At 42.3% G+C, this 25,265-nt stretch overlaps 1 protein-coding gene across 13 annotated transcripts in view; it reads left to right on the forward strand.

The window, feature by feature from the left end:
* LRRC3B (leucine rich repeat containing 3B) overlaps window positions 1-25,265 on the forward strand; it is a 273,318-nt gene that overhangs the window by 179,373 nt on the left and 68,680 nt on the right. The window contains exon 1 of one of the 13 annotated variants that reach the window (XM_056520029.1): window positions 716-833. The exons of the other annotated variants lie outside the window; for them this stretch is intronic. The gene's annotated coding sequence lies outside the window, so the exon portion shown is untranslated. Of the gene's footprint in view, window positions 1-715; window positions 834-25,265 lie in introns of those variants that run through there. 13 annotated transcript variants of the gene reach the window in all.

Below are 25,265 nucleotides of genomic sequence, written 5' to 3' on the forward strand. Positions count from 1 at the left end.
AGTGGAAAAAAATAATCATTTGGGGTACTTATCCAACTTTAACGAAAAGTCGTCAAACACCTGATGATGACCCCCCTTGGCATTTGCACGGGATGCCTGCTGAATGATTTCAGCAGGTATCCCAGTCCAATCCCCGCCCGGCAGGCGGCGGGGACCAGAATTCCCACGGACGTATGCGTACGTCATGGGTCCTTAACTACCAGGGTTAGTGCTGGGCGATATGAAACTATACAGGTGGGGTATGTGCAGAGTATTGCACCCTGTACTTAAGACAGGGTGCAATGAATGCTCTGCACATACCCCACCTGTATAGTTATGTACATACATTGTATGTACATAACTATACAGGTGGGGTATGTGCAGAGCATTGCACCGTGTCTGAAGTACAGGGTGCAATACTCTGCACATACCCCACCTGTATAGTTATGTACATACATACACACACATTGCAATTTGCTATGCACATGGGGGGTATGTGCAGAGTCAGACTGAAAAGCATTGCACCCTAAGGTCCACTAACGTTAAATGCTCTGTCTGCAGTCTTCTCTGCGCATACCCCCGTGTGCATAGCAGCGCAGAGCAGACTGTCTGGGGGGAATCACCCTGGTAGGACCGTTTCGTGCCGAATGTGCACTGCTGAGATATATTTTTACATACCGGCAGACTCAGTGGTCGTGGGTGGCGGCGTGAAGAGCGGAGACTGCGCAGGCTACAGGGGAGGAATGCCGGGAACTGTCTGATCCAGCGAAGTGACGATGGGGAGATGCTGACTGTGAAGAGACAGTAAGGAGGAGCGGCGGGAAGAGACAGTAAGGAGGAGCAGCCCCACCCTGGTGAGCAATTGGTGGATGGATTCGGTGGGTGGGGCTGCTGCTGTTGCTATGACCTGGCTTGCAACGTGACTTGGGGGGAAACGCGCTGTGGAAGCAATCGCTATACACAGCGCAGTGCAGGCCGCCCGGCCACAGCAGCCTAACCGGTACTGCGGTATATTAAAAATCCATACCGTGAACAAAAAAAAAACGGTATTCGCTACATACCGGTATACCGCCCAGCACTAACCAGGGTCCCATGACGTAGGTGTATTTAGATTTTTTTGTGGGATCTGACAGGTACACAGAGGCCACCATACAGAGATGGTTAGTTGGCCCCACCATTTGTCACATATCCCATGCATTTGGCCAACGAAAAATTTACAGGTGGAAAAAATTATTTTGTGCGGAATTTGCTAAGAATTGCAACGGAATTGTGCGCGGAATTGCGTGTGGATTGGAGGAGAAAGAAGTGAAGGGTTTTTCAGCCATTTCCGCACGAATTGCGCGCAAATTCCTTGCAAATTGCGTGACTTCTATTGATTTCTGCTAGCGGATTCCGCTTGAAGAATGAACATGCTCATTCTTCAAGCGGAACGGAATTCAGCGTCGGAATTCCGCTAGCAGAATTTCCACAGTGTGAACAGGACAGCGGAAAAAAACATTAAAGTCAATGGGCAGAGGAGATGTGCATTAATTTGGAGCAGGGAATTCAAGAGGAATTACTCGAGTAAATTCCTCTTGAATTACTCTGTGTGCACGAGCCTAGTCTGCCATTAGATAATAGCTGAGGGAAAATATGAAAAAGACGAGGTGCGCTCCTAGTGGATTATTATTTAGATGGGGTAAGGTGTGCGCTACACGTTGCATCTTACCGTAATGTGTTGTGCTGAGGGCACAACACCTCTTTTCGCCTGTAGACTCGCTGATGTAGGTTATCCAGAAGCGTAGGGAGGCAGCCTCAACGTCCTTCACCGTGACATCCAGGTGCAGTGAAGTAATAGTGGAAAAGAAAGAGTTTGGACAAGTTTGATGGCACCAGATCCCAGGAAACCAATGAGCCAAAAGTTTTGGTTAAAAAAAATTGGCTTTATTGGTACAAAGTTTAGGGATGCACCCCTAAATATTGTACCAATAAAGCCAATTTGTTTTTACCAAAACATTTGGCTCATTGATTTCCTGGGATCTGGTGCCATCAAACTTGTCCAAACTCTTTCTTTTCCACTATCATTAGATAATAGCTGGCACTAGTGATCTCATATTTTTTCTAGAACCATGCAGTAGCTTCAGAAAAGCCTACCCAAAATTAGTTGTGGAACTGGCTTTTAGGGAAGGACTTTCCATTGTGTATTAGTTTATTGTAACTGCTTTCCTTTCTGATTAAAAGGGGCATTCCAGGAATAAAAAAAAAGCAGGCCTCTTTCAAAGACCTCTTGCTGTCGGTCTCCAGGTTGGGTGTGGTTCTGCAGCTCAGTTCCATTGAAGTAAATGGAGCCAAGTTGTAATACCACACTCAAAGTGGAGACAAGGAGGGCGCTGTCTTTGAAAGAAAAAAATGCCTGTTTTTTTATTCCTGGAAAAGCCTTTTAACCCCTTAAGGACTCAGGGTTTTTCCGTTTTTGCACTTTAGTTTTTTCCTCCTTACCTTTTAAAAATCATAACCCTTTCAATTTTCCACCTAAAAATCCATATTATGGCTTATTTTTTGCGTCGCCAATTCTACTTTGCAGTGAAATTAGTCATTTTACCCAAAAATGCACGGCGAAACGGAAAAAAAATCTGTGCGACAAAATTGAAAAAAAAACGCCATTTTGTAACTTTTGGGGGCTTCCGTTTCTACGCAGTGCATATTTCGGTAAAAATTACACCTTATCATTATTCTGTAGGTCCATACGGTTAAAATGATACCCTACTTATATAGGTTTGATTTTGTTGCACTTCTGGAAAAAATCATAACTACATGCAGAAAAATGTATACGTTTAAAAATGTCATCTTCTGACCCCTATAACTTTTTTATTTTTCCATGTACAGGGTGGTATGAGGACTCATTTTTTGCGCCGTGATCTGAAGTTTTTATCGGTATGATTTTTGTTTTGATCGGACTTTTTGATCACTTTTTATTCATTTTTTAATGGTATAAAAAGTGACCAAAATACGCTTTTTTGGACTTTGGAATTTTTTTGCGCGTACACCATTGACCGTGTGGTTTAATTAATGATATATTTTTATAGTTCGGACATTTACGAACGCGGCAATATCGCATATGATTATTTATTTATTTTTTACACTGTTTTATGTTTTTTTATGGGAAAAGGGGGGTGATTCAAACTTTTATTAGGGAAGGGGTTAAATGACCTTTATTAACACTTTTTTTTACATTTTTTTTGCAGTGTTATAGGTCCCATAGGGACCTATAACACTGCACACACTGATCTCCTATACTGATCACTGGCGTGTATTAACACGCCTGTGATCAGCATTATCGGCGCTTGACTGCTGCTGTCTGGATCTCAGGCACGGAGCAGTCATTCGTCGATCGGACACCGAGGAGGCAGGTAAGGGCCCTCCCGGTGTCCGGTCAGCTGTTCGGGACGCCGCGATTTCACCGCGGCAGTCCCGAACAGCCCGACTGAGCAGCCGGGTCACTTTCAGTTTCACTTTAGAAGCGGCGGTCAGCTTTGACCGCCGCTTCTAAAGGGTTAATACCGCACATCGGCGCGGGTCCCGGCCGTTGATGAGCGCCGGGACCGACGCGATATGATGCAGGATCGCGGCGCGATCCCGTTTCATATCGCGGGAGCCGGCGCAGGACGTAAATATACGTCCTGCGTCGTTAAGGCGTTAAGCTGGATTTACACACTGTAAAATAGTTTGACCTAATAATGTGTTCTATGAAAGTCTATGGAAAAGCAGCTGTTAGTGCACATATTATTTAGCAATATGGCAGTAATTGCAATGTTGAAAATACTGCAGTTTTATTTATAAATTTTTGCACAGACTATAAATAGAACACATTATTAGATTAAAAAAAATACTGTCTCTTTTTATACCTATTTTACTCCATGTTTTTGGTTTTGATTTTACAATGTTTGAACCCAGCCTTAAATAGCCAATGTGAGTCTAATTTGCATATATACGGTATGTCTACGGATTTCCTATAATAGGGAACTCAAAATCCAAAACAAGTCGGCAGTTAATCCACAACGAATCCAGGGCAAATCTGCATGTGCATACTTGTACACAAAAACAAAGGCTTGCTTATGAAACCAGCAGCCCCCCATCAACCCATACATTAGGAAAATAGTAGCATTGGGTACCTGACCTTGCTCAGGACTCTATTTCCATGCACCTAACTGAATAGTTCTGCTATATAGATGACGATTTCCACTCTTCAATGTACTGATGTTTTCTTTCTTCAGGCAGCTGTTGAGAAATACCTTGATTAAAATGTGTTTGTCTCATTTAAATATACTGTAGAATAATGCAGTGTTATTTGCATAATATCTGGTTGCACCTGTAGTAACTGTGGTCTGGCTGTGATTGTTCATCCCTTTAACATCATGGTCCACTGATCCAATTGTTGCATGTCTGAAAAATTCAGCAGCTGCAGGGAATGAAAATACAGATTGAAAAGGCTAAAGAATATGTAAGGTTTCCATGGAGATGTTTTCATTATCAGTAAGAGACAATTTTTAAAGGTGTTTTAGTCAAGGTCAAAATCAGCATTTCTAGTAAAATACTCTGCATTTTTACCGATTTGCTGTTTCAAATCCAGTTTAAAATATGCGCACTGCAATGTTAACATTGCTGTGTTCTGTTTTAGACACAATTTGCCCTGGAGGTGATACTTAACAGCCCCAGGTGACAGCTCAGCATGCAGCTTTGTCTCTTTAACATTAAGCTTTAGAAAAATGTAACCCAATGTATATTATAAGCTACATGAAGACTGAAGAATAGGAAAATGTTTTATATTGTGCATGGTTGTCTATTAACAAGTTATTATGCTTGTAGAGCTAAATTTAGAAGGTGTCTGTGAATGTTGTGTATTGTGTACCACTAGATGGCCCCAGTTATGAACCTGCCTTCCCGTGTTTACTCTTGCTTGTTGTGTGATTATCTGTGTGTCTTTATGGGTAGCATACTTAAAGTGAACCTGTCAGCAATCGTGACATATCTGGTTTAATAGTTACACCACCTGTCAGTTTATTCATGTGTTACGAGGAGGAATAGCACAATGCAGGAATCTAAAAAAAAACATGTTGACAAATTATTATTTCTTGGGGAATACAAGAATTTACTAAAGCATACATGTCAGGAGAGGTTACAGATTCTCTGCAACCAGGGGCGTTGCTGGGGGGGGGGCTAACGGGGCTATAGCCCCAAGTGTGCCGCCAGTAGCCCTGGGTCTCAGGCCACCGATGAAAAAATTAAACCACCGCTGCTTTAAGACAGCGGTAGCTTCTGGGAAGAGACGTGCTGTGCTTATGCATGCCAGAAGATGCCTTCCTGCTTTCAGTGATGGCTGGCTTTGTTTGACGCTTGTCGTGGGAGGAGCAGAGAGCCACGCTACAAACTAACCTTATGTGCCTATCGGCAATTATGTGCAGATTGTGTACAGCTGGTATCTAGCTTTATATGGTCCTGTATATATAAATTTATATGGCATACAGATTCTGTGTATTATGGTAATATGTATGGTGATAATATTTCTCCTTGTATACTGGTATTATTGGTAATATTGGTCTCAGTGAACAGGATTTGGTCAGTAACAGTATAATGGTAATATGTATGGTGATAATATTCCTCCTTGTATACTGGTATTATTGAAAATATTGGTCTCAGTATACAGGATTTGGTACGTAACAGTATGATGGTTATAGAAGTATGATTTCTGAAACCACACTATACAGTTGCCTGCTGGAATTAGAGGGGTATTCCAGGCCAAAACTTTTTTTTATATATCAACTGGCTCCGGAAAGTTAAACAGATTTGTAAATTACTTGTATTAAAAAAATCTTAATCCTTCCAATAGTTATTAACTTCTGAAGTTGAGTTGTTGTTTTCTAACTGCTCTCTGATGACTCACATCCCGGGAGCTGTGCAGTTCCTATGGGGATATTCTCCCATCATGCACAGCTCCTGGGAGGTGACATCATCATTGAGCAGTTAGACAGAAAACTTCAGAAGCTAATAACTATTGGAAGGATTAAGATTTTTTTAATAGAAGTAATTTACAAATCTGTTTAACTTTCCGGAGCCAGTTGATATATATAAAAAAAAGGTTTCGCCTGGAATACCCCTTTAATGACTGTATTGAAGTAGGAGGATGTTTGCAATTAGGTGTAAATTACGGCGTGGTTAGGGGCATGGCCATGGGTGTGGTTAGAGGGCGTGGCTTGGGCTGTAGGCTCTAGCCCCCAGTCTTTTGGACACCTAGCAACACCCCTGTCTGTAACTGAATTTAATTGGGTCTCCTTTGGCTGGTATAAATTAGAATAGTGCTATTTCAGCTGTATTGGGAGCTGCAGTCAACTACGCATGCAATTTACAAATTTATGAAGTCCTTAAAAGGGTACTCTTGGGAACTGAAACTTATTCCTTATCCACAGGATAGGGGAGAAGTGTCTGATCTTGGGGGTTAATACGTACCACTATGACCCCCGCAATTTCCTGTATGGTGCTCCATTACTTACCCATCTTTTGCGCTCCCCAGACCCCCCCCCTCAGAGACAAGCACAAGTGATTGGCTGAGCAGGTTGCCACTCGTGCTCATTTTGGAAGATGGGGGCTGGATGGGTAAGTAGCAGAGCACCATATAGAAGATCATGGTGGGTTGAGTATAAGTTTAAAGGGGTACTTATCAGCCACTGTATGCTCCAGAGGAAGTTCTTTTCTTATTGAATTTCCTTTCTGTCTGACCACAGTGCTCTCTGTTTACACCTCTGTCCATGTAAGGAACTATCCAGAGCAGGATAGGTTTGCTATGGGGATTTACTTCTACTCTGGACAGTTCCTAAAATGGACGAGGTGTCAGCATAGTACATTGTGGTCAGACTGAAAGGAAATTCAAAAATAAAAGAACTTTCTCTTTCTCTGTACCCCTTTAAATTGCCCAAAGTACCCCGGGCGAAGTCAGGACATCACGATACTCTGGACCCGTGGTCGTCACGCTTCACACTCGGAGCCTCCAGTGGTGGGTGCGGAATGAAAGATTGTGGGGGTCCACACATTTTATCCCCTATCCTTGGAATTGAAATTCAGTTGGAACCTGCCTCAAATTACTTGAAACCATGCACACTACAGAATCTTTAGCCAGAAAAATTCCAGGGTGGCACAAGTCCCTGGCGCTAAGACTGTGCAGACATTGCCAGTTCCCATAGTTTGCAATGCATTCTGCTTAATATTATGACAAAAGAGTAAATATGTTACGCTGCAGAAATTCCATAGTGTGCACTGTGTAGTGTAATCTTATTGACAGCTGCATCTGAATTTTCATAAAGAAGTAGAGTTTTGCTTTTCCTCTGTTCCTCAGTGTGAACAGATCGCTGATCCACAGAGGAAATTCAGCAAGTTATTTCCTAGCTGAACTTCCGTGTGAACATACCTTAAAGCATTACGGTCATTAAAAACAACCTTTGATCATGCATGGCTTCTTTATATGTGGCAAATACATTCCATTAAATGGAAGTACACAATATTTAGAGACCTGTTTGTTTTGATCAGAAACAACCATTAAAGGGGTGCTCCGGTGGAAAACTTTTTTTTTTTTTTTTAAATCAACTGGTGCCTGAAAGTTAAACAGATTTCTAAATTACTTCTATAAAAAAAATCTTAATCCTTCCAGTACTTAATAGCTGCTTAATACTACAGAGGAAATTATTTTCTTTTTGGAAAAGCAGACCTGTCTGCTGACATCACGAGCACATGTCTCTGCTGACATCTCTGTCCATTTTAAGAACTGTCCAGAGTAGGAGAAAATTCCCATAGCAAACATATGCTGCTCTGGACAGTTCCTAAAATGGACAGAGATGTCAGCAGAGAGCACTGTGCTCATGATGTCAGCAGAGAGCTCTGTGTTCCAAAAAGAAAATAATTTCCTCTGTAGTATTCAGCAGCTAATAAGTACTGGAAGGATTAAAACATTTTAATAGAAGTAATATACAAATCTGTTTAACTTTCTGGCACCAGTTGATTTAAAAAAAAAGTTTTCCACCGGAGTGCCCCTTTAAGACCACATTTACACTACATATTTTCCAAGAAAAAAGTACACTGCGGAAAATACAATGCAACAGCTTCCCATTGTTTTCAGACTAAGTAATTTCCGCGGTTAACATTGGAAAATTCCAAAATTCCAGACTCTTCAACATGTTCATTCTTTTGGCTGAATCTGCTAGAAAATGCATTGCTGTCTATGGAGACAGCGCATTTCCAAGCAGTCCTAGCACCAGCTTGTTCTGCCTGTAACAAGGTATAGGTGAAATCTCCACCGGAATATCTCTGTCCGGAGATTCCATAGTGTGAATGAGCCTTAATACCTATGATGATTCTCCTTATAGCAGAGGCATAGTTAGGGAGGAGCTACCCTGGCTACAGCCCCGGGTATGGAGCCAATAGCCCCAGGTGTCGGGCTGCCACTGTCTTAAAGCAGCGGTGGCATTAGTGAAAAATGTATGCTACCGCTGCTTTGAGAGACCGGTCCGCCCGCAGCTACTGGGAATCCAGGACACTCGTCCCGGATCCCCAAGCAGACAGCGCTACAGTAGAAGCCACATACAGTAGAAAGCCTGCTCTGTGTGTAAGCCGCATCTGCGGCCTACACAGAGAGGAGACGTGACCTCCACCCCCACGCAGCATGCAGTGCAGGCGCTGATGACGTCACTCATGGGCGCCTGCACTGTGGAGGAAGAAAGACGCAGGCCCCTGCCCTGGAGGAGAAGATCGCTACGTGGGACTTCAGGTGACTTCTGGGGGTGGAAACTCTGCTACTTACACCTACTGGGAGAAGGGGGAAAAAAACTCTGCTACCTACACCTACTGGGGGGGGGGGGGGGGGGAGACTCTGCTGCCTACACCTACTTGGGAGGGGGGGGGGCTCTACTGCCTACATCTACTTGGGATGGGGAAAAACCCAGCTGCCTACACCTACTATCTGGGACTCTGCTGCCTAACCTACTTTGGGGGGATCCTGCTGCCTACACCTACTGTGGGGGGATCCTGCTGCCTACACCTACTGTGGGGGGACCCTGCTGCCTACACCTACTGTGGGGGACCCTGCTGCCTACACCAACTGTGGGGGGACCCTGCTGCTTACACCTACTGTGGGGGGACCCTGCTGCCTACACCCACTGTGGGGGAACTCTGCTGCCTACACCTACTGTGGGAAAACTCTGCTGCCTACACCCACTGTGGTGGAACTCTGCTACCCACACCCACTGGCTCCCTACTTGACTAACTACCTGGCTTCTTAACTTTATACCTGGATGCCTAACTACTTACCTACATACCTGGCTATCTAACTACCTACATACCTGGCACTACCTACCTACATATCTTGCTACCTATCTACATATCTGGCTACCTAACTATGTGCATACCTGGCCTCCATACATGGCTTCCTAACTACCTAGCAAGCAACCTACCTACCTTACTAGTAACCTACCTACATATCTGGCTTCCTGATCTACCTACCTCGTTACCTGGCAACCTACCTTTCTGCCCTTTTACTGTGCAGGACACCAAGAAGGGAATTATTACAGTTTGGGGGCCTATAGATGGGCAGATTGTGTAAATGTGGGTAGGACACTGGAGAACTGCAGAGTCTAACATGTTTATCCTGCAGATGCTGAAGAAATTAGTTTTGGTTGGAAGAAGTTGTCATGGCAGTCTACTCTGGACAGAGAAGAAAAGGAAAGAGTACGCCGCTGATCAGAAAAGACATCACCTGGAGGTAACGATAATCACTTATATGGTATACAGATCCTATGTTCAGCTGGAATCTGGAACTTTGCCTATAGGCAGGGCTGGCCCTGATTTTGGTGATGAATATGCAAGATAAAGCAAGCATGAGCTGTCCTTGCCTAGACCAGCAATGAAAAAGTAAGTGGGAACACTATAGTTTCTTGCCATGCAGAACAAGCATTTGATACTGTAGCGGAGTCAGGTTTTATGGTATCAGCATTTGGGTTTGAAGCAGGGTTGATTTTTTTTTTTTGTTGACCATTTAAGGACAGTGGATATAAATGCCCTGGTACTTAACACACCAGGATGTACATTTATGTCCTGAGCGTTAGCCTGACTATGAAGTGAGTGCAGGAGCTATCAGCAGCTGTGCACTTTCCCATTCTCGCCATTCTCTGTCATTAACATCCTAAAGTACTGTGGTCAATAGCAATCAAGGCATATAAGTTCCACAATAAGGGAGTCCCTGCCTCACCGGCACCCCTGCAACATGTATACAGGGGTCTGATTGGTTTGTTTGCCCGCCGGAGGTCCACTGACTTGTTCCATATGGATCCTGGCTCATATCTGCTCATAGAGCCTGCTGAGACAGTCTCACTGGGGATTATTACTAGCAATCAATAGATTGCTTTCAATGTTCAGTAATTTGCCATAGCGTAGCACTGATCAGTAATATCGGCTAAGCCATTACCACATTGACGATCTGGCGGCACAGATGTATGAGAGGTAACCCATTTTACCATTTAAACTCATCGTTTATCCCCCACCCCCTAGTGTTTGCACTGCGCGGGGGGAGTGGAGAAGTCAGCACCAGAACTGAGACAGCCATCCAAATACCTGTAAAGAAACAGTCATGAGATAAGAATGAACATGAATGATGTATAAAACAGCTGAATGAGTCTATACAGTAGGCCCTCCTTTATCAGAAGAATGTAGCTTGTCTCCTTAATGAACATTTTTCTTCTAATTGTTATTCACGTTTCTGATAATCTATTTCACACTTCATTACTTCATTTGAACCAGAAGTTGACTCTTATTTACTCTATACAGATATGTCTGAATAAATTAACCCAATCATTTTCCTGCTTCATGTATTTTCTATTGTTTGCCCAAGTTTTGGGTGTTAGGAAATTAATCCGGATTTAATTTGTGCGTCACATCTGGAATTTTCCACACTTTATATTCTATATTATTGTCTCTAAATTGGGCAAAATATGTGTGCTCAAGATCATCAACTCTGCTCAAGATTTAGCCTTGGAACAGACATGAAATAATGGAGGCCTCTGAATGGCATTTGCCAACTGACATTGACTTTATTATTGCATGCAGCCTAATGCTAGGTTCACACAGTGTGTTTTCAGGCGTATTTTATTTGAAAAAATATGTCTGCAAAATCGCAGATAAATTACATCTGCATTTTTAACATTAACATGCTATATGTAAGTATGCCTGAATAAAACGCTGTGTGAACCTAGCCTAAATGTGACCAAACACATTAGATCATTTGGCTAACTGTTATCCCAGATGCTCCCAGTAATGTGCTGATCTGACCTAGCCCTTAGTTATGTATATGGTGAAAAGAGCTGAGAGTATATGGCAGACACCTCTGATGTAACTGTACCAGGGCACATTACTGTGGCCTGATAGCAGCCATTCCAGGCCTTGGCATCTTACTTATGTGCAAACTTTGACATCAAATTCATCCATCTCAGTACAATGAATACATCAGATGAACTGTTGGAATAATTTAGTATGATTAAAAAAAAAAAACAACAACAAAAAACTGCAGCATTCTATCAAATCCACATGAGTTTATTAAAGGGGTATTCCAGGAAAAAACTTTTTCTTTTTTTTTAGATCAACTGGCTCCAGAAAGTTAAACAGATTTGTAAATTAGGGAAAAAGAATAAAAACCATTCACCTCTAGACTAATGCCAGAAAAAAATGATACATGATGGTTATAATGTAAATAATAAATAAAAAAATTAGAACTGTGCTTCAAATTTATGAGAGTGTAGAAATATATTTAATAACCGCTAATATGATAAAATACATATAACAATTTGACAAAAATGTATAAGAAAATAAAAGATGTCTCCTTCCACAGGGCCCTTATGGGGAGGCAAAAATAACTTCAATAAAAAATACACTTAAAATGTAGAAATACCACAATGAGTCTCTAATCTGATAATCCGGCAAAGATGTATATTCATTTGGCAAGATGTGTCCTTTTTGTCTCAGTCCGCAATCACAAATATATGATCAGCTTATATAATTACTGGCTTCAAGAAGAAGATATACGAAGAGGCCGATGTGCGCCGATGTGCGCTGGCGTGCGCACCGGCGGCTGGTCTGTCTGCCACAGACCTAGATATGCCGTTGCTTACGGAGAAAGATGTAATCACTCCGGTGATGGCAAACAAGCCTCGTGGAAGGGATCGTGGTGTGTGACGTCAGCTCTATGGTAATGAAGGTTCACCCGGTAAATGCTGTTGGTGCAGGCTGTAATGTCCTGATGCTAGCGGCTGGATTAGTAGCAGGTAAGATTAGAGTTCTATTGTATAATGCAGTATTGGTGTGGCAATATAGCGGTATTGGTGAAAATAGAGCCTCTAGACTCGTTTCAGGGTGCTTCATATGTTGACCTTATTGACCGTATTTTCTTATACATTTTTGTCAAATTGTTATATGTATTTTATCATATTAGCGGTTATTAAATATATTTCTACACTCTCATAAATTTGAAGCACAGTTCAAAATTTTTTTTTTTTATTATTTACATTATAACCATCATGCATGAGTTTTTTCTGGTATTAGTCTAGGTGAATGGTTTTTATTCTTTTTCCCTACAATTTTTATGTACTTTTTTGGTGTAAGTACTTTCCATTCATACCTCGACTAATTTTTTGTGAGCTGCACTTCCATATTCTTTTTTCTATAGATTTGTAAATTACTTCTATTAAAAAATCTTAATCCTACCAATAATTATCAGCTGCTGAAGTTGAGTTGCTCCTCTTATCTGTTTAGAAAAAGTGCTCTCTGCTGACATCAATGCTTGTCTCAGGAACTGCACAGAGCAGAATAGGTTTGCTATGGGAATTTGCTTCTACTCTGGACAGCTCCCGAGACACGTGTCATCAGAGAGCACTTAGACAGAAAAGAACAACTAAACTTCATCAGCTCATAATTACTGAAGGGATTAAGGTTTTTTATTAGAAGCCAGTGGTGAAAAATAAAGTATCATACAAACAATTCTTCTTTTGTTAGTACTGTTTTTATCAATTTAGGGAGGATTTTAGGGACATAATATTTCAAAAAGCAGCATGTGATAGTTATGATATTCTTACCCCAATCTTCCCCCTCCCAACCATCAAAATTTAAGGTACTTGCTGAAGAGATGTGACCCCTCCATTGTTTGCCTAGGCAAAGTGATTCATCACTATATGCAATTATGCCTGGCACTAGAGATGAGCGAAATTTAGAATAATTCAATTCGGCCGATTTGCCCAGTTTTCCGAAAAAATTAGGTTCGGTACGGCCTCAATAGGGGTGTAGAACACTTTGCCTTGCAGATTAGGGGCGTCGCTATTAGAATCACTGTTGCAGAGCGGCACAATGACAGAGCCTGGAGGTGGCATCAGTATGAGGAGACCATATAGTGGCTGAATGACACAGCATGGAGGTGGTGACAGCATGGAGAGACCATATAGTAGCTGAATGACCCAGCCTGGAGGTGGCAACAACCTGACAAAACTATAGGGCCTCACAATTCAAAACATTAAAGATATTTTTTTAACATTTAAATTGAAGATTTCAAATAGATGAACCTAAAAAGTTTTATTTAATATGCCAGCAGCATGAGGAGACCACATGGCAGTACAGTGACACAGCCTGGAGGTGGCGAAAGCATGAGGAGACCATATAGTGGCTGAATGACAAAGCCTGTAGTTGGCGGCAGCATGAGGATACTATATAGTGGCTGAATGACACAGCCTGGAGTTGGCGGCAGCAAGAGCAGACCATATAGTGGCTGAATGACACAGCATGGAGTTGGCAGAAGCATTAGGAGACCATATAGTGGAGGAATGATAGCCCTAAGGTGGCAGAAGCATGAGGAGACCATATAGTAGCAGAATAGACAGCCTGGAGGTGGCAGCAGCATGAGGAGAACATATGGTGGCAGAATGAGACAGCCAGGAGCTGGAGGTGGCATCCGCAGCATCAGGAGTCCTGAAAGTGACCCGGTGACATAGTGGAGCGGTGGGTGGAAATTAGGGATCGACCGATTATCGGTATGGCCGATATTATCGGCCGATAATCACGATTTTGGGCATTATCGGTATCGGCAATTATCTTGCCGATAAGCCGATAATGCCCCGTCCCCCGCACCGCCCCCACCACACCGCGACCGCCACCCCCTCGACCCGCCGCACCGCACATCCGACCCACCGCACCGCGTCGCACCCCCCACCGTGATGCTAGGCGGTATACCGGTATGGATTTTTTCCCATACCGCTATACCGGTCGGGCCCCTCCCCCACCCTCCGAGTGAATAAAAAAATTAAACTTACCCGTAATGGGGGTGGTCCAGGCCATCCTTCCTTCATGTAGTGTCCGGGGACGTTCCGGGTGAAGGGTGGTCCGGTCCGGGCTGTCCTTCTTCTCCCACGGTCTTCTTCTCCACTCCGGGCAGGCTCCGGCCTAGTACGCTGCATAGACGCCGCTACGCCGTGACGTCAGGTGCGTCGCTGCGCACGGGCGTCACTGCGCAGCGACGTCTATGCAGCGTACTAGGCCGGAGCCTGCCCGGAGTGGAGAAGAGGCCCGCCGGAGAAGAAGGACAGCCCGGACCGGACCACCCTCCACCCGGAACGCCCCCGGACACTACAGGAACGATGGATGGATGGCCCGGAGCACCCTGGCAGGTAAGGGAGAGAAGCGGGTGGTGGCGGCGGCGGCCTATGGCCCCGCAAAAGCCACTGCAGATCATTGATTTAAAGCGCCCGCTTTAAATCAATGATCTGCAGCGGTGTCGCAGGGGGTTAAATAGCCGATAACTTATACCGGAATATCGGTATAAGTTATCGGCTATCGGCCCTAACCTGCACCGATTATCGGTATCGGTATCGGCCCTAAAAAAACGATATCGGTCGATCCCTAGTGGAAATACCAGTACCCGGTGACGAAGGTGGGTGAAAAAAAGAACTTGGCATCTGATGTGTGGCATCAGGAGGGTGACAGGATCAGAATAGTAGTTGAGGCAGGTAGGCAGAAGAAAATGGTCTCTTATTTGAAAGTGTTAGTGTGCACAAGTAAGTATTGAGGATATGCATTACGTAAAACTTAACTTTTAATAATATTCTTAGGATAAAATATATGTACCCAATTATTATTTTTTAAATCAAACAAAAGGAAAGGTGTGCAAAAAACACCCTGTGCCACCTACACCATCAAGTATTGATGTGACGCAAAGACCTCTAAAAGGTGGAAGGGAACAACGTATGGTTCATTGTAGCCAGTGGGGGTTAGAACTTCCCCTATAAGGCCCTACTCTCGCATTATTAATTCCCTTCTGAGCAAGTGTTACTCGCCCTAAAAAGGGTGGCCCCATACATGAACCTCTCCCTATTTCCACCTGAAAACACTGCCATTTCCCAGGGTTTTTAGGTGGAAATAGGCAGAGATTCCTGTGTGGGCAACCCTTTTTAAGACGAGTAACGCTTTCCTCAAAAAGGTGGAAGGGAACAACGTATTGTCCATTGTAGCAGGTAGGGGTAAAAATTCCCCTGTAAGGCCCTACTCTCACCCTATTAATTCCCTTCTTGGCAAGTGTTACTCTCCCTAAAAAGGGTGGCCCCACACAGGAAACTTTCCTTATTTCCAGCTAAAAACCCTGTGAAATGTCAGGTGGAAATAGGGAGAGGTTCCTGTGTGGGGCCACCCTTTTTAGGACGAGTAACACTTGACAAGAACGGAATTAATAATGCGAGAGTAGGGCTTTACAGGGGAAGTTTTTACCTCCACCTTCGTCAGATTCGATTCGCTCATCCCTACCTGGCACTGCAGCTCAATGCCATTCAAGTAAAGCGCCACTGACACTTGAAAACCAACACAGATTCAAGGCAAGATCATTAACCCATTCAATGGTAAATTTCTAGTTGCCTTTATTGGAAGCTTATTGCTTACACTATTGTTCAGCTCCCCTAAACCTCTTTATGACAATGGAGGTAAATGTACGTCCTGGTGCCCTGGTACTTAAAGGGATATTCCGGCTTTATACATCTAATCCCCTATCCAAAGGATAGGGGATAAGATGTATGATCGCAGGGTTCCCGCTGCTGGGGATCCCCGCGATCTCGGGGCAGCCCCTGGCATTCTGTGTCGGGCGCTACCTTCGTGATGGGGACGTGACATCACGGCCATGCCCCCTTTATTCATGTCTATAGGAGGGGGCATGATGGGCGCGTCCCCGTCTCGGAGGCAGCGCCCTGCACAGAATGCGGCGGGACCCCTGCGATCATACATATTAACCCCTATCCTTTTGATAGAGGATAAGATGTGTAAAGCCAGATTACCCCTTTAACAGAGCAGGATGAACATTTGCATCCTAATCAGCAGTCCAACTATGAAGCAAGTGGAGGAGTTGCGCTCGCTTCATAGACCGCAGCCAAAAAAAGATGTGCTTTCCTTTGCAATTTTCACCAACAAATAATATTCTTTTTTGTTTTACTGTACATTTAATGGCACAATTAGTACCATACAAAGTACAATTGATTGTGTAAAAAAAAAAACATTCCGTCATGTAGGTCTGTGGATGAAAAAATAAACAAGCTCTTGAAAGGCGAGGAGGAAAAAATGAAAATGCAAAAAGGAAATTTGTTGTTTCCAAAATGGGCTTTGGGGTTAAAATCATTAAGAGCAATGTAAATACTGTATAAAAGCAGCAAGTTGTCCCTAGTGGGGACCTTATTCCACCATAATGTTATCATCTAAAAGCTCTGTACACCAAATAGCAGCAGTGATTCATCTAGTCACCAGTGAAAACTGGCTGCTGCCATAGTGGATAAGTTTATTGCTGTGGGACCTCCTGTGATCTCCAGAACAGCGCTCAGTCTCTACCTTTGCATGGAATGGTGTGTCAGCATATGCTCTATATACTGTCTATGGGAGCATTGGAGATACATGAGTACAGAACTATTTAAGTTTTTAAGTGGTAGAGGATCCCTTTAATTCCTTTAATAGGAATAGTGAAATATTCTCCACTCTGAAGAGAGAAGTAGCATAATCCATGCAGATTACTGTGCCATTCAGAATCTATGAAAAATGGACTGACAACCCCTATGGGAAAAATAATTGATGCTGATAGTTATTGTTATTTGCAAATCCAAGATATCCTGGAAATGGCAGAATATTAAAATACTCAACAGGATTCTTAGGGCAGAAGCACAGTAATATACAGTACTAGGATCTAACTTAAAAGCACCAGGAACAATTCTTACATTGTGGTAGATGTCCTTTTAGTTAAAAAGGATTCCAAGTACAATTAACTGGTATGTACGGCAGAGAAAGCTGCTGCCTACGAGGGAGAGACCAACTGAGAATGCCCCTTTTAGAAAGCACAGGATGTGCTCTGCTGACATAATGTGTATTCATGCACAAGTATTATAGATTTGATTGTACCCCTTACTGTTAGTGTGAATCTACTTTATTTCCATTATTGTTCGGGAGCTTTCCAATCATTTTTTGTGCTATACTTATTTGGCATGATGAGACTCTATCCACAGTATCTAATAACATATGACATCCTGGTGGGCTTTGTAGTCAGAACAATTGACAAAATTGAATACATGCCATGTTGTCTTTGATGTGAATGATCAAAATAAAGAGAATGTTTTATCATTGCAATGCTACTATACTGGGGTTAAGCAGATTTAATCTTTCAAAATCCCTAAATTTAGTTTTTTGTGTACAAAGCAGTGAGTTCATAGCAGTAGCTTCATGTGTGAAATGGTTTTCCATCCCACTAATAATATTTTAGCTACAGCCAAGAAACCAAGAGTACTACAAGTATAACCAATAGAGGCTTAGTTACAGAGGCGTATTTCTTTTCCTGCTGCATTCCACAAAAAGTGTTCATGGATAAAACTAAAATGAATGAATGAGTTCAGTATGATTCTCCCTATAACTGGACAAATGTACTGTAAAAGGCAGGTGGCAAAATTAGCATGCACAGTACTGATGTTTTCCATAATCTAAAAATGCAAATAAAGTATATGTTACTGTATTGCCTGTTGTATAGTCCAGAGCTGTAATCTCAATTCTGCTGCCTTTAGGGCTTGGCAATTTCATGCAAAATAATTCAATTTGACTTTGACATTAATAGTGCTGAGAGCTGTCTCCAGGTCCCACGATGACAATCCCCATTTGGACTGTGAGGGGTATGTCTCTGAATTATATTGGTGCTATATATATGCAACATAACTAATATCAATAGCGAATAATGTATTTTTCTGTCTGAACATTTATTGAGAAATTTACTGGGTTATAGTGCAACTGAATATTTAGGTATTTCCAGAGTTATGCCCTTTACTAATTCCATTTCCATTGCTCTCCTGTGTACAATTGTAGGCGAGCTCCCCTGCCTCATCAATATTCACTCCTCACCCCGCCCCCTTCCGTGACGAGAGAGCCTGAGGGAGGGGGGGAGCGCTCTGCTCCTCGCTACACCCGACTGTAGCTAGGCAGTGGTGCTCATCCACCCCACCGCATGCTCTCACAAAATGGGGCAGAAGTGAATATTGATAAGGCAGGGGAGCTGGGTGAGTAAGCTCCCTGCCTCCATTGAGTGCTGCTCATTACTGCTATATGTCCTTCATGCTGTTGCTGTTTCTGAGTGGATGAGAGCTAGGGTGGAGCATATATATAGAACTAAATGTATATTCCACACAATGGTCATAGTTTAAAATAATTATTATAATCCTCCCACCGAATAACCCCTTTAAGTTCAGGGATGACTGACAATCAGGTATTAAGCAGAGGGGAGCAATGGTGATAAATTCAATGTACAAGTCATGAACTGGTCAGAAAGAGTTATTTCATAAGTACATGCACATGAAGACTTATTCTGAGAAATCACCTGAAACAACTTGTATTCTTTTAACTTTTTTACCAAGCAATTCTTCAAATAGTGCAGTAAGTTTCAAAAGATTACTTACAACTATGTAGTGCTTTTGTATGATACTTTCATATGTAGTGCTTTTGTATGGACCTTTCATACTTTCATCATAGTTTATATCTCATGGGATGCTACCCAGACAGTAAAGCCTTAAAACATAAAAAGGCTGTAGCGAATAAAGAACACTCTACTGGTGGGTCAGTCACTCTCAGTACAATCTCTACACAGGACCCAGACATTGAAACATAGGTAAAAATACCTATGTTCTACCTACTCATTTGGAAAAGAAGTCTAGTATGTGTGTATTGAGCTCCGATAATGGAGCAAAAACAGATTAGATGTTTTACCTTTTATACTGTACATATAACCTAATAATATAATCACTTGGTAAACAAATAACGAACCCACACCCAAGAAAGTATAAATTTTATACCTACTATGGGAAGGGCCAGATTAACAGCATAAAGGACTGGTGCTGAGGATTTTGGTGTGCCTTTTTATGAAAATGTATAAAATGAATAAATTCATATCCCAGATAACTGAATAAATTGCAGATAGTAGTCACATAAGTCTCCAGCACCACTAAGAAGTCCCAGTAACACTTCCCCCTCTGTCTCTCCCTTCATATTACATATCTCTCCCCAGCTCACTCACATTGAAATGTCAGCAGCCAGCCCCTAACATGTCACCATGAAGGAGTAGTATCTGTTCCTACACTCACCCATTTTGGACAGTAGTATTACAATTATACCATTACTGTATGACCAGTAGCGCTTGGTTTTCGGCACTGCAGTAGTTGCTTGACAATATTGGGCAACCACAACAGTGCTGCACACACAGGGCTGGACTGGGACAAAAAATCTGTCCTGAAACACAAACCCCTACAAGCCCACATACAAATCCCCACCCCATATCGCAAAATATCTCCTTGTAGGCCAGACCTTAGTTGTACATTTCCAGGTGAAATAACAAAGAAAGAGCATAACACACAGTTCTAACTAAAGATGCTCCAGAATTATTACCGTATTTTTCGCCCTATAGGACACACCGGCATATAAGACGCACCCAATTTTAAAGGTGCAAAATCTAGAAAAAAAAAAGATTCTGCACCCAACAGTAATCTTTAACCTGCGGACCTCCAGATGTTGCAAAACTACTTGTAGTTGTAGTTTTGCAACATCTGGAGGTCCGCAGATTGAAGACCACTGGATAGGAGGTAATACTCACGTGTCCCCGCCGCTCCGGACCCATCACCGCTGCCCTGGATGTCGCTCCATCGCTCTCGCTGCGTCCCCAGGGTGTCCCCGACGCTCCAGACGTCTTCTTCCCTGGGATCCACGCTCTCCGTCGCCTTCATCACGTCGCTACGCATGCCGCTCCTATTGGATGACGGGATGGCGTGCATGACGACGTGATGACGACGAAGGAGAGCGCCGGCCATGAAGGGGATCCCGGCACGGAGCAGACACCGAGGAGGTAGGTAAGGTCCCTCCCGGTGTCCTGTAGGCTGTTCGGGACGCCGCGATTTCACCGCGGCAGTCCCGAACAGCACGACTGAGCAGCCGGATTAGTGTCACTTTCACTTCAGACGCGGCGGTCATCTTTGATCGCCGCATCTGAAGGGTTAATACAGGGCATCACCGCGATCGGTGATGCCTTGTATTAGCCGCGGGTCCCGGCCGTTGATGGCCGCAGGGACCGACCCGATAGGTGTGTATTTGCCATATAAGATGCACCAACTTTTCCCCCCCAGTTTTGGTGAAGAAAAAGTCTGTCTTATACGGTGAAAAATACGGTATCTCATGGGTTATACAATTATTTACTCTAACACACAGGTCAGCAGGAGTAACAGAATCCAAACACTCACATATGACGTCTTCTCTGGAAGACCAGCATTGTTAACTTTTTTTTTTTATTATTAGTATTTTGCCATCTGGCCCAGACCTTTATGACTTCAGTTTTCTACTGAAATGTCTTTGGTACCTCACTTCTGCAGTCATCCCTGGTCTCTTCAGCAACACAAATAAATTCATACCCCTGACCCCATAAAAAAATTGATATCCCCAAACCCCTTAATACATTCATACCCCCAGACCCCTAAATACATTCATATTCCAAGACTTCCACATACATTCATATGCCCTGAACCTAAATACATTCATATCCCCAGACCCCTAAATACATCCATGAAGCCAGGGAACCCATGATGTCAGGTACACTTTACGGCCCCTAGTCACCGTGCAGAATGCCAGGGAATCGGGGAGATGGCAGCACTGTACAGACACCCAAGGTTTTGAGAGGAAGAGAAGACAGTGCCCAGTTAAGTGAAGAAGAAAGCAGATTGCACGCAGTCACACAATGGCTGTGCTGTGTGTCAGTGTCATTGTGAGTTTCTGCTCTGTTGGTCATAAAATGTAGTAGCCCATTCAGACTGGGCCTATTTTCAGGATGGGGTCTGGGGCTTCAGGTCTATCAGCCCCTACCTTGGTCAGGCCCTGACTACAGGACGTGTATTTTACTTCTCTAGTGTCAGCTTTTTAGTTACAAGTTTGTGCTTGACAAAATACCTGAATAAAATAGCAGTGTTGTTGTTCTTGTTATATAGAAAACAGCTGGTCCAATAGTTCCCACATCTCTGTCACTTAGCACTCTGCCAAATTATTAGAATTATTGTGGCCATAGACATAAGTACCGAATGAACTTTTGGTCCCTCTTATCTTCATTTAACACAAAAGAGTGAGCCTAGATAAATGTATCCTGCCAGATGCTTGTTTTCTTGATGGCCAGTTGTCTGCCATGGATCACAGACATTCAGCTGTCAACAGATTACAGATGTGTCCACCCTTAGCTCTCAGCAAATGTAGTGATGGGCTTCAATTTCTCACAAGATCAGTTCATTTTAATATCACCACATGCAACCAAACCCTGAACAGGCTGTAACTCACTGCACAGTTACCAGGAAGCCTAACATAACAAATACTTTTACTTAGACTAAGTTTCCATTTGTATTCTTGTTTATTTGTTGTTGTTTTTAGCAAAAATGGCACAAATGCTTTACTTTGTTTTCCACTTGGCATTTTTTTTCTTTGGATTTTTTTTGCTCATCTTTGGCATTTTTCAGCAGTTTTGGGCTCAGTGGCAGTTTTCCAAAATTGCAGCATGTTCAGACTAAAATTTTTTTTTTTTGTTTTGCTGCGTGTTTTGGTGTTTCTTCTGTCGTTTATTTCCCTGCTTTCTTTAATAGAAGTCCTTAAGTGGCAGGAAATATTTTTCATGAAAATGCAGGGGAGAAAAACAGCAAGGAAAAAAATGCCAAAACTAAAACTCTATACTTTTGAAAAAAAAAAGCACCACAATACTAAATGCATCTTGGGAGTGTAAAACAACAGGGCAGTTTTTGTGTTATTAAAAAAAAACAAAAAAAGAAAAAAAACTGGGAACTAAGCCTCTCAGGATTTGAAGCTGTGTTCAGTCATGAACCCCTTAAGGACTCAGGGTTTTTTCATTTTTACGCGTTCATTTTTCCTCTTTACCTTTTCAAAATCATAACCCTTTACTTTTGCACCTAAAATTCCATATTTTTGAAGAAATAATGCCATTTTGTAACTTTTGGGGGCTTCCGTTTCTACGCAGTACATTTTTCAGTAAAAATGACATCTTTCTTTATTCTGTAGGTCCATATGATTAAAATAATACACTACTTATATAGGTTTGATTTTGTCTTACTTTTTGAAAAAATCATAACTACGTGCACAAAAATGAATACGTTTAACCCCTTAATGACCAAGGACGTAAATTTACGTCCCTATGCGGCTCTACTAAGTGCACCAGGACGTATATTTACGTCCTGTACATGACTGCAAGCATCGGAGCGATGCTCGGATCATGCGTGGCTGGTCTTGGCTGCTGATAGCAGCCAGGGACCTGCTTGTAATGGCGGACATCCGCGATCGCGCGGATGTCCGCCATTAACCCCTCAGATGCCGTGATCAACACAGATCACAGCATCTGCAGCAGTGCAGTCAGAAATATGGATGATCGGATCGCCCGCAGTGCTGCCGCGGCGATCCAATCATCCAGAATGGCGCACGGAGTTCCCCTCACCTGCCTCCGCCGCCTTCCACGGGTCTTCTGCTTTGGACTGAGATCAAGCAGACTAGAGCAGAAGATCACCGATAACACTGATCAGTGCTATGCCCTATGCATAACACTGAACAGTATTAGCATTAGTCCTATGGGGTCTATTAAAGTGTAAAAATAAAAGTTTAAAAGAAGTAATTAAAAAAAGTTAAAAAAAATTGAAAAATTCCCTTTTTTCCCATTTTACCCCCATAAAGTGTAAAAAAAAAAATGAATACACATATTTGCTATTGACACGTGCATAAATTAATCCCTTAAGGACTGAGCGATTTCACGTTTTTGCATTTTCGTTTTTTCCTCCTTGCCTTTAAAAAAATCATAACCCTTTCAATTTTGCACCTAAAAATCTGTATTATGGCTTATTTTTTGTGTCACCAATTCTACTTTACAGTGACATTAGTCATTTTACCGAAAAATCCACGGTGAAACGGAAAAAAAATTCTACAAACTTGAAGAAAAAATGCCATTTTGTAAATTTTGGGGGCTTCCGTTTCTGTGCAATACATTTTTCAGCAAAAATGACACCTGATATTTATTCTGTAGGTCCATATATATATATTAAAATTATACCCTACTTGTATAGGTTTGATTTTGTATTACTTCAGAAAAAAATCATAAAAACATGCAGGAAAAATTATACGTTTAAAATTGGCATTTTCTGAGCCCTATAACTTTTTTATTTTTCTGTGTTCAGGGCGCAATGAGGGCTCATTTTTTGTGCCATGATCTGAAGTTTTTAGCGGTACCTTTTTAGTTCAGATCAGACTTTTTGATCACTTTTTATTCACTTTTTTGTGGTATAAAAAGTGATTAAAAATGCGCTATTTTGGACTTTGGAATTTTTTTGCGCGTACGCCATTGAACTTTTTAAAAGCGGTATATTTTTATAATTCGGACATTTCCGCACTCGGTGATACCACATATGTTTATTTTTATTTACACTGTTTTATTTTGTTGCTAGGAAATGCCAGGGGATTTAAACTATTAATTCAGAAGGGAATACCTGAAAGGGTTAACTTTTTTTTTTACACTTTTTTTTTTTTGCGAGCTCATAGCTCCTATAGGGCCCTATGAGCTTGCAATGGCTGATTGCATACACAGATTGTTGCCTTGCCGTTGCATGGCAACAAGCTGTGTAATCGGCAGTTGATTGCTCCAGCCTGTAACTCAGCCATGGAGCAATCAATCAGTGCCGGTATGCCGACGGAAGAAGGTAGGGACCTTCTTCTCTCTGGGTAGCTGATCAGGGCATCGCGATTTTATCGCGATGACCCTGATCAGCCCGACTGAGCAGCCGGGAAGCATTTACTTTCACTTTCGATGCGGCGCTCAGCTTTGAGTGCCGCATCGGAAGGGTTAATAGCGTGTGGCCGAACGATCGCGGCCGTGTGCTATTAGCCGCGAGTCCCGGCTGTGAATAGGCGCCAGGACTATCCCGCGTTGTAGACAGGGACCTGACTTAGGACGTACTCATACGTCCTAAGTCCTTAAGGAGTTAAAATATAATGTTATTGATCTCGTACGGTGAACGGCGTGAACGTAAAAAAAAAAAAGCTAAAAAAAAATGTATTTGAAAATGTTTAAAAGTTTTATATACACAAATGTGGTATCAATAAAAAGTACAGATCATGGTGCAAAAAATCAGCCCTCATACCACTGCTTATACAGAAAAATGTAAAAGTTATAGGTTGTCAAAATAGAAGGATTATAAACATACTAATGGTTGGTTAAAAAGTTTTTTAAGTGCAACAATAATAGAAAAGTATGTATTGACCCACAAAATAAACAACACATGTCATTTTTACCGTAAATTGTACGGCGTGAAAACAAAACCTTCCAAAATTTACATTTTATGGTAAAATGAGTGATGTCAATATGCAGGACAACTGGTCGCACAGAAAACAAGCCCTCATACTGGTCTGTGGATGAAAATATAAAAGAGTTACGATGATAAGGAGGAAAAAACGAAAATGCAAAAATAAAATTGGCCTGGTCTAGGCTTGGTCCTTAAGGGGTTAAAATTGTTATTTTTTAATTTTTTTGACCCCTCTAACTTTTTAGTTTTCTGCGTACGGGGCTGTATGAGGAATAATTTTTTGTGCTGTGATCTGACGTTTTTAGCGGTAACATTTTTGTATTGATCAGACTTTATCGCTTTTTATTAATTTTTTCATGATAT

This window comes from Hyla sarda, chromosome 5 (genome assembly GCF_029499605.1).
Source record: "Hyla sarda isolate aHylSar1 chromosome 5, aHylSar1.hap1, whole genome shotgun sequence".
Taxonomy (NCBI): Eukaryota; Metazoa; Chordata; class Amphibia; order Anura; family Hylidae; genus Hyla; species Hyla sarda.